Raw genomic sequence first — 12,115 nt, forward strand, 5'->3', positions numbered from 1 at the left:
GAGAACAGGGTGTTTAATAAATCCTTGTCTGTTAAGGAGTTTGGAATTTTAGACTGTAAGTTCTTTAAGAATTTAAAGATGATCAGGAGAATCTGGGACCTGAGGCAGAAGGGAGTAGAATGTGTTTTTAGACATGAAGTATTAGGAGGAGATTCTGTTTAGAAAAGGAGGGCTGATTAGTTACACTGGGAAATCCTTCCTCTGAAGACACGTAAAAATGTTGCTAAAATGTTTTTTTAAATACTCATTTAATGTGAATTAATGAGCTGAAATGTTAATAGGTAATAATCTGAAGCCAATCATTAAGTTAAAACAGGAACCCAAAGAAGGAAGCATAGATGGAAGTTGCTTTTTACCTTAAAGATACTTGATAAAATGGATAAATCCAAGCTGTCATTTTCATGGCATCAGGGCCTTCCCATGTGAGAAGAAAACGCCCCCTCCCTTTCTATCCTGCACAAAATGCTCTCCTATAGGGCAGGATATTAATTTTAGTATAATTTATAAATAAAGTTGTTCATAGACAAGTTTCAAGGAAAACACGCTGCCTGGACAGTATTGCCAAATTGAGAGAAAATCTCCCCCAAGAGTTGTTGAGCAGAAAAGCCCCAGCCAATTATGTGGCCTTAATATAAGCCCTTTTGTTTATGAACATATTTTAAAGCAGTTATAGGAATTCTATTCTTCCCAAGGATCTGGCAGAAATAATTGCATATCTTCTCTGTGAAAACCCATTTGCAATTTAAGCCTCAAAGAAATCCACACGTAAATATTCAAGAAGTAGAAGCTCAAAAAATATAAAGAAAAGAGGACACGTTAATAAGGACTAGGATAAACAATAAACAGTTAATCATTCCTGCAAGAACTTCAGATGTAGGAAGTCACAGAATATAAAATAATTATATTTAATGTGATTGAAGAAATAAAATTTTGGACTGAATTTGTAAGTAACAATCAGAAAACTTTAAAAAATAATCAAGTAAATTTTAAAGTGAACCAATAATTCTTCAATGAAAAAAATTAAAATAAAAACAATTAGCTGGGTTTATCAGCAACTGGGACTCAACTTACATGGGAATTTGTGATTTGGAAGAGAAAACTTAAGAAAGTAGAATTCAAATGGTTGTAATAAATTCATAGGTCTTGCCTATACTCAAGAGTAGGGGATTGCACAAGAATGGGGGAATAATTGAGTGTCATAGTAAAGTATATGTGCTGCAGTCCACCCTCTAGTCTCCCAAAATTTATATCCCAAGTTATATGAGCAAAATCACTCATCCCTTCACAATTTTCCCAAAAGCCTCATCCCATTACAGTATCCATTCAAAGTCCAGAACTGCATCATCCAAATCAGTTCCAAGTATACATGAGACTCCTTGGATATAGTTCCATTTGATCTGTCAATCTTTAAAACTAGAGACATGTTTACTGCCCACACACATCCAACATCCAATGATGGGAAGTGCATAGATGAACACCTATGGAAAATCTCATGTAAAAATGGGGACATTGCGAAGTACAAAGTAGCCATTGGTCCATAGCAGTCCTGAAATTCAGCTTGACAAACACTAGGAGCTCCTTGATCAGATTTCAAAGCCTGGGAATAATTCTTAGTGGCTTACAGCTCCACCCTCTGGACTCTGGTTTCTGCTTACTGAGTAATCTTTCCTATTTAATGAAATTTATCACATGATCTTAGGTGAGTAGTTTTACCCCCCTGCTGCCTGAAACTAGAATTTTGGGGAGCCAAAATCTCCTCTTATTTTATAATCTGTCCCTTTCAACCACGTTGGCAAAATTTGTGCTCAAAAAATTTTTGGACTTCCTGGGAATTTGAAGAGGCTGAGAATTTAAAAAATCATCAAATCCTGCTCCCTTTCTATTTTAACAATTCTTATCTCTCTTCTAACATATTTTGCTATAATCAACATGAAGAAACCAATCAACATGAAGAACGTACATATTCTGCATTCCACCCAATGATAGGTGACAATTTTGCTGTGCTTCCTACCATTACATAACAAATGTTCCCTTTTCTCTAGTTTATAATATGTCTTTCATTTCCTTTTGCACCCTTACTGACAGCATACTCAAAGTCCAGATTTTTAATAGTCTTTTCAAGGTAATTTAGACTTTTCTTTATCATTTCCTCAAAATTCTTTGACCCTCTTTCCTCTGTTCAGTTCCAAGTTGCTCACACATTTTTAAGTATTAGTCTACACAGAACTCCACATGTAGGCATCAAAAATAGGTTTTATATCTATTGCTGTATAATATACTACTGCAAACAAATCATCTTAAAACAATGCACATTTGTAATCATACAGTTTTTGTTGGTCAGAAGTCTGCAAGCCTGCAATAAATGTGTCCACCAGGACTGGGTTCTTATCCAAAAGCCCAACTGGGGAAGAATCCCCTTCCAAGCTCATGTGGATTGTTGGCAGCATTCAGTTGCTTGCAGTCTGCTGGACTGAGAATCTTGGTTTCTTGCTGGCTGTTGGCCAAAGAATGCCTTCAGCTATTTGCCATAGAGCAGCCTATATAATGGCAGCTTTCTTCTAAGCCAGAAAGAGAGGAAGTCAGATATCAAGACTGGCTTTCCCAACTTATGTAATATAATTGTGGATAAGGCAGCCCTTACCATATTCTATTGGTTTGAAACTAGTCACAGGTCTTGCCCACACTCAAGAGGAGGAGATTACATAAGGGCATGAATACCAGGAGGTGGGGATAATTGTGTCCAACTTAAAGTCTACCCATCACAGCTTCTAAGAAAGAATAATGCAAGTTAGACACAAATTGTGATGGTTAAGTCCATGTGTCAACTTGGTTAAGTGATGATGTCCAGTTGTTAGGTCAAGCAAGCACCAGCCTGATTATCACTATGAAGACATTTCATAGATTTAAAACATTAGTCAGTTGATTGCATCTATACTTAATTTAAAAGTAGACTGCCTTCAGCAATGACAGAAGTGTTATTCAATCAGCTGAAGGCCTTAAAAGGAAAACTGAGTATTTTAGCAGTTAGAAAGTATTTCCATCTCTACTCCAGCCAGTCAGCTTTTCCTGGTGAATTCATCTAAACCTTCATTGAAGTTCCCAATTTGTGGCCTGCTCTATGAAATTTCAACTTGATAACCTCCATGATCATGTGAACCAATTCATATAATAAATCTTTTACTATTTGTATAAGATATATGTCTATATAAGCATATATATATTTATATATACACACACAATACACATATATATCCTGGCAGTTCTGTTTCTCTTCTGAACCCTGAATAATATAACAATGGACATGAAACATTGTCTACGTAGACTTTTTGAAGAAGGAAAAAACAAAAACAAAACAAAACCAAGCAAACAAAAACTGAAAGTGTTTACTCCACCGATTCTCACTAATGGAAATTCTAAAGATGAATGAAGGCAGAAGACAATTTTTAACAGTGGAAAAACTGGATTGCAAGAAGGAATAATGAGCAAATAAAATGGTAAAATAAAGACAAATATAAACACTAAATGCTAAAAAAAATCATAATCTTTTGTGAGTTTCAAGAGACCTAAAACTAAATCACCAATATAGGCATTGAAAAATTTCCAGAGTAAATATTTTTTAAATATATAATGGGAGCATTTAATATTGAAATTAGTAGAGGGGAAAAAAGGAAAGCAAAACCACCCAATAAAGAGCAACAAGAGACAGAAAATAATCATGAAAGACATAAACCAAAGGAAAAAAAAAAAACAAAACAAAGAAAACTAAAATGGTAGAGAGAAATCCAGACAAAGAAACAGATGTGCATAAACTTGAAACATATTTCTAAATCATACATAGGTCAAAGAAAAATATATAAATAAGAAAGTATTACAAATGGAATGATAATGAAATCGCGCAAATTGTGAGTCAGTCAATGTATTTTATCCTGCTAACAAAGGACAAAATATTACATGGTCACCTCAATAGATGTGGAGAACACATTTGATATGTCAACAGTCATGAAGTACTAAAAAAAAATCTCAGCAAACTAGAAATGGAAAAGATCCTTCCTATTCTGAGAATGTACAAATCAAAATCTCCAATAAATCTAAAACTTAATGGTAAAAATTTGAGGTATGTCTCCTCGAGTTGTAAATGAAAGATGCTTAATATCACAACTTTATTCAACGCTATACTGGAGGTTCTAGCTAGTATATTAAGGCAACAAAGAATGATAAAAGGAGGCGGGGCAAGATGGCAGACTGGTGAGCTGTATGTTTTAGTTACTCCTCCAGGAAAGTAGGTAGAAAGCCAGGAACTGCGTGGACTGGACACCACAGAGCAATCTGACTTTGGGCATACTTCATACAACACTCATGAAAACGTGGAACTGCTGAGATCAGCGAAATCTGTAAGTTTTTGCCGCCAGGGGACCCGCGCCCCTCCCTGCCAGGCTCAGTCCCGGGGGAGGAGGGGCTGTCAGCTCCGGGAAGGAGAAGGGAGAACTGCAGTGGCTGCCCTTATCGGAAACTCATTCTACTGATTCAAACTCCAACCATAGATAGACTGAGACCAGACACCAGAGAATCTGAGAGCAGCCAGCCCAGCAGAGAGGAGACAGGCATAGAAAAAAAACAACATGAAAAACTCCAAAATAAAAGTGGAGGATTTTTGGAGTTCTGGTGAACACAGAAAGGGGAAGGGCCCTGAGGTGCATATGCAAATCCCGAAGAAAAGCTGATCTCTCTGCCCTGTGGACCTTTCCTTAATGGCCCTGGTTGCTTTGTCTCTTAGCATTTCAATAACCCACTAGATCTCTGAGGAGGGCCCGTTTTTTTTTTTTTGTTTTTTTTTGTTTTTTTTAATCCTTTTTTCTTTTTCTAAAACAATTACTCTAAGAAGCCCAATACAGAAAGCTTCAAAGACTTGCTATTTGGTCAGGTCAAGTCAAGAGCAGAACTAGGAGAGCTCTGAGACAAAACTCAATAATCCAGTGGCTGAGAAAATTCACTAAACACCACAACTTCCCAAGAAAAGGGGGGTGTCCACTCACAGCCATCATCCTGGTGGACAGGAAACACTCCTGCCCATCGCCAGCCCCATAGCCCAGAACTGCCCCAGACAACCCAGTGTGACGGAAGTGCTTCAAATAACAGGCACACACCACAAAACTGGGCGTGAACATTAGCCTTCCCTGCAACCTCAGCTGATTGTCCCAGAGTTGGGAAGGTAGAGCAGTGTGAATTAACAAAGCCCCATTCAGCCATCATTTCAGCAGACTGGGAGCCTCCCTACACAGCCCAGCAGCCCAGAACTGCCCTGGGGGGACGGCACTCACCTGTGACATAGCACAGCCATCCCTCAACAGAGGACCCGGGGTGCACAGCCTGGAAGAGGGGCCAACTTGCAAGTCTCAGGAGCCATATGCCAATACCAAGGACTTGTGGGTCAGTGGCAGAGACAAACTGTGGCAGGACTGAACTGAAGGATTAGACTATTGCAGCAGCTTTAAAACTCTAGGATCACCAGGGAGATTTGATTGTTAGAGCCACTCCCCCCCTCCCTGACTGCCCAGAAACACGCCCCATATACAGGGCAGGCAACACCAACTACACACGCAAGCTTGGTACACCAATTGGACCCCACAAGACTCACTCCCCCACTCACCAAAAAGGCTAAGCAGGGGAGAACTGGCTTGTGGAGAACAGGTGGTTCGTGGACGCCACCTGCTGGTTAGTTAGAGAAAGTGTACTCCACGAAGCTGTAGATCTGATAAATTAGAGATAAGGACTTCAATTGGTCTACAAATCCTAAAAGAACCCTATAAAGCTCAGCAAATGCCACGAGGCCAAAAACAACAGAAAATTATAAAGCATATGAAAAAACCAGACGATATGGATAACCCAAGCCCAAGCACCCAAATCAAAAGATCAGAAGAGACACAGCACCTAGAGCAGCTACTGAAAGAACTAAAGATGAACAATGAGACCATAGTACGGGAGATAAAGGAAATCAAGAAGACCCTAGAAGAGCATAAAGAAGACATTGCAAGACTAAATAAAAAAATGGATGATCTTATGGAAATTAAAGAAACTGTTGACCAAATTAAAAAGATTCTGGACACTCATAGTACAAGACTAGAGGAAGTTGAACAACGAATCAGTGACCTCGAAGATGACAGAATGGAAAATGAAAGCATAAAAGAAAGAATGGGGAAAAAAATTGAAAAAATTGAAATGGACCTCAGGGATATGATAGATAATATGAAACATCCAAATATAAGACTCATTGGTGTCCCAGAAGGGGAAGAAAAGGGTAAAGGTCTAGGAAGAGTATTCAAAGAAATTGTTGGGGAAAACTTCCCAAATCTTCTAAACAACATAAATACACAAATCATAAATGCTCAGCGAACTCCAAATAGAATAAATCCAAATAAACCCACTCCGAGACATATACTGATCACACTATCAAACACAGAAGAGAAGGAGCAAGTTCTGAAAGCAGCAAGAGAAAAGCAATTCACCACATACAAAGGAAACAGCATAAGACTAAGTAGTGACTACTCAGCAGCCACCATGGAGGCAAGAAGGCAGTGGCACGATATATTTAAAATTCTGAGTGAGAAAAATTTCCAGCCAAGAATACTTTATCCAGCAAAGCTCTCCTTCAAATTTGAGGGAGAGCTTAAATTTTTCACAGACAAACAAATGCTGAGAGAATTTGCTAACAAGAGACCTGCCCTACTGGAGATACTCAAGGGAGCCCTACAGACAGAGAAACAAAGAAAGGACAGAGAGACTTGGAGAAAGGTTCAGTACTAAAGAGATTCGGTATGGGTACAATAAAGGATATTAATAGACAGAGGGGAAAAATATGACAAACATAAACCAAAGGAAAAGATGGCTGATTCAAGAAATGCCTTCACGGTTATAACGTTGAATGTAAATGGATTAAACTCCCCAATTAAAAGATATAGATTCGCAGAATGGATCAAAAAAAATGAACCATCAATATGTTGCATACAAGAGACTCATCTTAGACACAGGGACACAAAGAAACTGAAAGTGAAAGGATGGAAGAAAATATTTCATGCAAGCTACAGCCAAAAGAAAGCAGGTGTAGCAATATTAATCTCAGATAAAATAGACTTCAAATGCAGGGATGTTTTGAGAGACAAAGAAGGCCACTACGTACTAATAAAAGGGGCAATTCAGCAAGAAGAAATAACAATCGTAAATGTCTATGCACCCAACCAAGGTGCCACAAAATACATGAGAGAAACACTGGCAAAACTAAAGGAAGCAATTGATGTTTCCACAATAATTGTGGGAGACTTCAACACATCACTCTCTCCTATAGATAGATCAACCAGACAGAAGACCAATAAGGAAACTGAAAACCTAAACAATCTGATAAATGAATTAGATTTAACAGACATATACAGGACATTATATCCCAAATCACCAGGATACACATACTTTTCTAGTGCTCATGGAACTTTCTCCAGAATAGATCATATGCTGGGACATAAAACAAGCCTCAATAAATTTAAAAAGATTGAAATTATTCAAAGCACATTCTCTGACCACAATGGAATACAATTAGAAGTCAATAACCATCAGAGACTTAGAAAATTCACAAATACCTGGAGGTTAAACAACACACTCCTAAACAATCAATGGGTTAAAGAAGAAATAGCAAGAGAAATTGCTAAATATATAGAGACGAATGAAAATGAGAACACAACATACCAAAACCTATGGGATGCAGCAAAAGCAGTGCTAAGGGGGAAATTTATAGCACTAAACGCATATATTAAAAAGGAAGAAAGAGCCAAAATCAAAGAACTAATGGATCAACTGAAGAAGCTAGAAAATGAACAGCAAACCAATCCTAAACCAAGTACAAGAAAAGAAATAACAAGGACTAAAGCAGAAATAAATGACATAGAGAACAAAAAACCAATAGAGAGGATTAATATCACCAAAAGTTGGTTCTTTGAGAAGATCAACAAGATTGACAAGCCCCTAGCTAGACTGACAAAATCAAAAAGAGAGAAGACCCATATAAACAAAATAATGAATGAAAAAGGTGACATAACTGCAGATCCTGAAGAAATTAAAAAAATTATAAGAGGATACTATGAACAACTGTATGGCAACAAACTGGATAATGTAGAGGAAATGGACAATTTCCTGGAAACATATGAACAACCTAGACTGACCAGAGAAGAAATAGAAGACCTCAACCAACCCATCACAAGCAAAGAGATCCAATCAGTCATCAAAAATCTTCCCACAAATAAATGCCCAGGGCCAGATGGCTTCACAGGGGAATTCTACCAAACTTTCCAGAAAGAATTGACACCAATGTTACTCAAACTCTTTCAAAACATTGAAGAAAATGGAACACTACCTAACTCATTTTATGAAGCTAACATCAATCTAATACCAAAACCAGGCAAAGATGTTACAAAAAAGGAAAACTACCGGCCAATCTCCTGAATGAATATAGATGCAAAAATCCTCAACAAAATACTTGCAAATCGAATCCAAAGACACATTAAAAAAATCATACACCATGACCAAGTGGGGTTCATTCCAGGCATGCAAGGATGGTTCAACATAAGAAAATCAATCAATGTATTACAACACATTAACAAGTCAAAAGGGAAAAATCAATTGATCATCTCAATAGATGCTGAAAAAGCATTTGACAAAATCCAACATCCCTTTTTGATAAAAACACTTCAAAAGGTAGGAATTGAAGGAAACTTCCTCAACATGATAAAGAGCATATATGAAAAACCCACAGCCAGCATAGTACTCAATGGAGAGAGACTGAAAGCCTTCCCTCTAAGATCAGGAACAAGACAAGGATGCCCACTATCACCACTGTTATTCAACATTGTGCTGGAAGTGCTAGCCAGGGCAATCCGGCAAGACAAAGAAATAAAAGGCATCCAAATTGGAAAAGAAGAAGTAAAACTGTCATTGTTTGCAGATGATATGATCTTATATCTAGAAAACCCTGAGAAATCGACGATACAGCTACTAGAGCTAATAAACAAATTTAGCAAAGTAGCGGGATACAAGGTTAATGCACATAAGTTAGTAATGTTTCTATATGCTAGAAATGAACAAACTGAAGAGACACTCAAGAAAAAGATACCATTTTCAATAGCAACTAAAAAAATCAAGTACCTAGGAATAAACTTAACCAAAGATGTAAAAGACCTATACAAAGAAAACTACATAACTCTACTAAAAGAAATAGAAGGGGACCTTAAAAGATGGAAAAATACTTCATGTTCATGGTTAGGAAGGCTAAATGTCATTAAGATGTCAATTCTACCCAAACTCATCTACAGATTCAATGCAATCCCAATCAAAATTCCAACAACCTACTTTGCAGACTTGGAAAAGCTAGTTATCAAATTTATTTGGAAAGGGAAGATGCCTCGAATTGCTAAAGACACTCTAAAAAAGAAAAACGAAGTGGGAGGACTTACACTCCCTGACTTTGAAGCTTATTATAAAGCCACAGTTGCCAAAACAGCATGGTACTGGCACAAAATAGACATATAGATCAATGGAATCGAATTGAGAATTCGGAGATAGACCCTCAGATCTATGGCCAACTGATCTTTGATAAGGCCCCCAAAGTCACTGAACTGAGTCATAATGGTCTTTTCAACAAATGGGGCTGGGAGAGTTGGATATCCATATCCAAAAGAATGAAAGAGGACCCCTACCTCACCCCCTACAGAAAAATTAACTCAAAATGGACCAAAGATCTCAATATAAAAGAAAGTACCATAAAACTCCTAGAAGATAATGTAGGAAAACATCTTCAAGACCTTGTATTAGGTGGCCACTTCCTAGACTTTACACCCAAAGCACAAGCAACAAAAGAGAAAATAGATAAATGGGAACTCCTCAAGCTTAGAAGTTTCTGCACCTCAAAGGAATTTCTCAAAAAGGTAAAGAGGCAGCCAACTCAATGGGAAAAAATTTTTGGAAACCATGTATCTGACAAAAGACTGATATCTTGCATATATAAAGAAATCCTACAACTCAATGACAATAGTACAGTCGGCCCAATTATAAAATGGGCGAAAGATATGAAAAGACAGTTCTCTGAAGAGGAAATACAAATGGCCAAGAAACACATGAAAAAATGTTCAGCTTCACTAGCTATTAGAGAGATGCAAATTAAGACCACAATGAGATACCATCTAACACCGGTTAGAATGGCTGCCATTAAACAAACAGGAAACTACAAATGCTGGAGGGGATGTGGAGAAATTGGAACTCTTATTCACTGTTGGTGGAACTGTATAATGGTTCAGCCACTCTGGAAGTCAGTCTGGCAGTTCCTTAGAAAACTAGATATAGAGTTACCATTCGACCCAGCGATTGCACTTCTTGGTATATACCCGGAAGATCGGAAAGCAGTGACACGAACAGATATCTGCACGCCAATGTTCATAGCAGCATTATTCACAATTGCCAAGAGATGGAAACAACCCAAATGTCCTTCAACAGATGAGTGGATAAATAAAATGTGGTATATACACACGATGGAATACTACGCTGCAGTAAGAAGGAACGATCTCGTTAAACATATCACAACATGGATGAACCTTGAAGACATAATGCTAAGCGAAATAAGCCAGGCACAGAAAGAGAAATATTATATGCTACCACTAATGTGAACTTTGAAAAATATAAAACAAATGGCTTATAATGTAGAATGTAGGGGAACTAGCAATAGAGAGCAATTAAGGAAGGGGGAACAATAATCCAAGAAGAACAGATAAGCTATTTAACGTTCTGGGGATGCCCAGGAATGACTATGGTCTGTTAATTTCTGATGGATATAGTAGGAGCAAGTTCACAGAAATGTTGCTCTATTAGGTAACTTTCTTGGGGTAAAGTGCGAACATGTTGGAAGTTAAGCAGTTATCTTAGGTTAGTTGTCTTTTTCTTACTCCCTTGTTATGGTCTCTTTAAAATGTTCTTTTATTGTATGTTTGTTTTCTTTTTAACTTTTTTTTCATACAGTTGATTTAAAAAAGAAGGGAAAGTTAAAAAAAAAAAAAAAGGAAAAGAAAAAAGATGCAGTGCCCCCTTGAGGAGCCTGTGGAGAATGCAGGGGTATTCGCCTACCCCACCTCCATGGTTGCTAACATGACCACAGACATAGGGGACTGGTGGTTTGATGGGTTGAGCCCTCTACCACAGGTTTTACCCTTAGGAAGATGGTTGCTGCAAAGGAAAGGCTAGGCCTCCCTATGGTTGTGCCTAAGAGCCTCCTCCCGAATGCCTCTTTGTTGCTCAGATGTGGCCCTGTCTCTCTAGCTAAGCCAACTTGAAAGGTGAAATCACTGCCCTCCCCACTACGTGGGATCAGACACCCAGGGGAGTGAATCTCCCTGGCAACGTGGAATATGACTCCCGGGGAGGAATGTAGACCTGGCATCGTGGGACGGAGAACATCTTCTTGACCAAAATGGGGATGTGAAAGGAAATGAAATAAGCTTCAGTGGCAGGGAGAATCCAAAAGGAGCCGAGAGGTCACTCTGGTGGGCACTCTTACGCACACTTTAGACAACCCTTTTTAGGTTCTAAAGAATTGGGGTAGCTGGTGGTGGATACCTGAAACTATCAAACTACAACCCAGAACCCATGAATCTCGAAGACAGTTGTATAAAAATGTAGCTTATGAGGGGTGACAAGGGGATTGGGAAAGCCATAAGGACCACACTCCACTTTGTCTAGTTTATGGATGGATGAGTAGAAAAATAGGGGAAGGAAACAAACAGACAAAGGTACCCAGTGTTCTTTTTTACTTCAATTGCTCTTTTTCACTCTAATTATTATTCTTGTTATTCTTGTGTGTGTGCTAATGAAGGTGTCAGGGATTGATTTGGGTGATGAATGTACAACTATGTAATGGTACTGTGAACAATCGAAAGTACGATTTGTTTTGTATGACTGCGTGGTATATGAATATATCTCAATAAAATGAAGATAAAAAAAAAAAAAAAAAAAAAAAAAGACATAATGCTGAGCAAAATAAGCCAGGCACAAAAAGAGAGATATTGTATGTTACCACTAATGTGAATTCTGT

This window comes from Choloepus didactylus, chromosome 12 (assembly GCF_015220235.1).
Source record: "Choloepus didactylus isolate mChoDid1 chromosome 12, mChoDid1.pri, whole genome shotgun sequence".
Classification (NCBI taxonomy): Eukaryota; Metazoa; Chordata; class Mammalia; order Pilosa; family Megalonychidae; genus Choloepus; species Choloepus didactylus.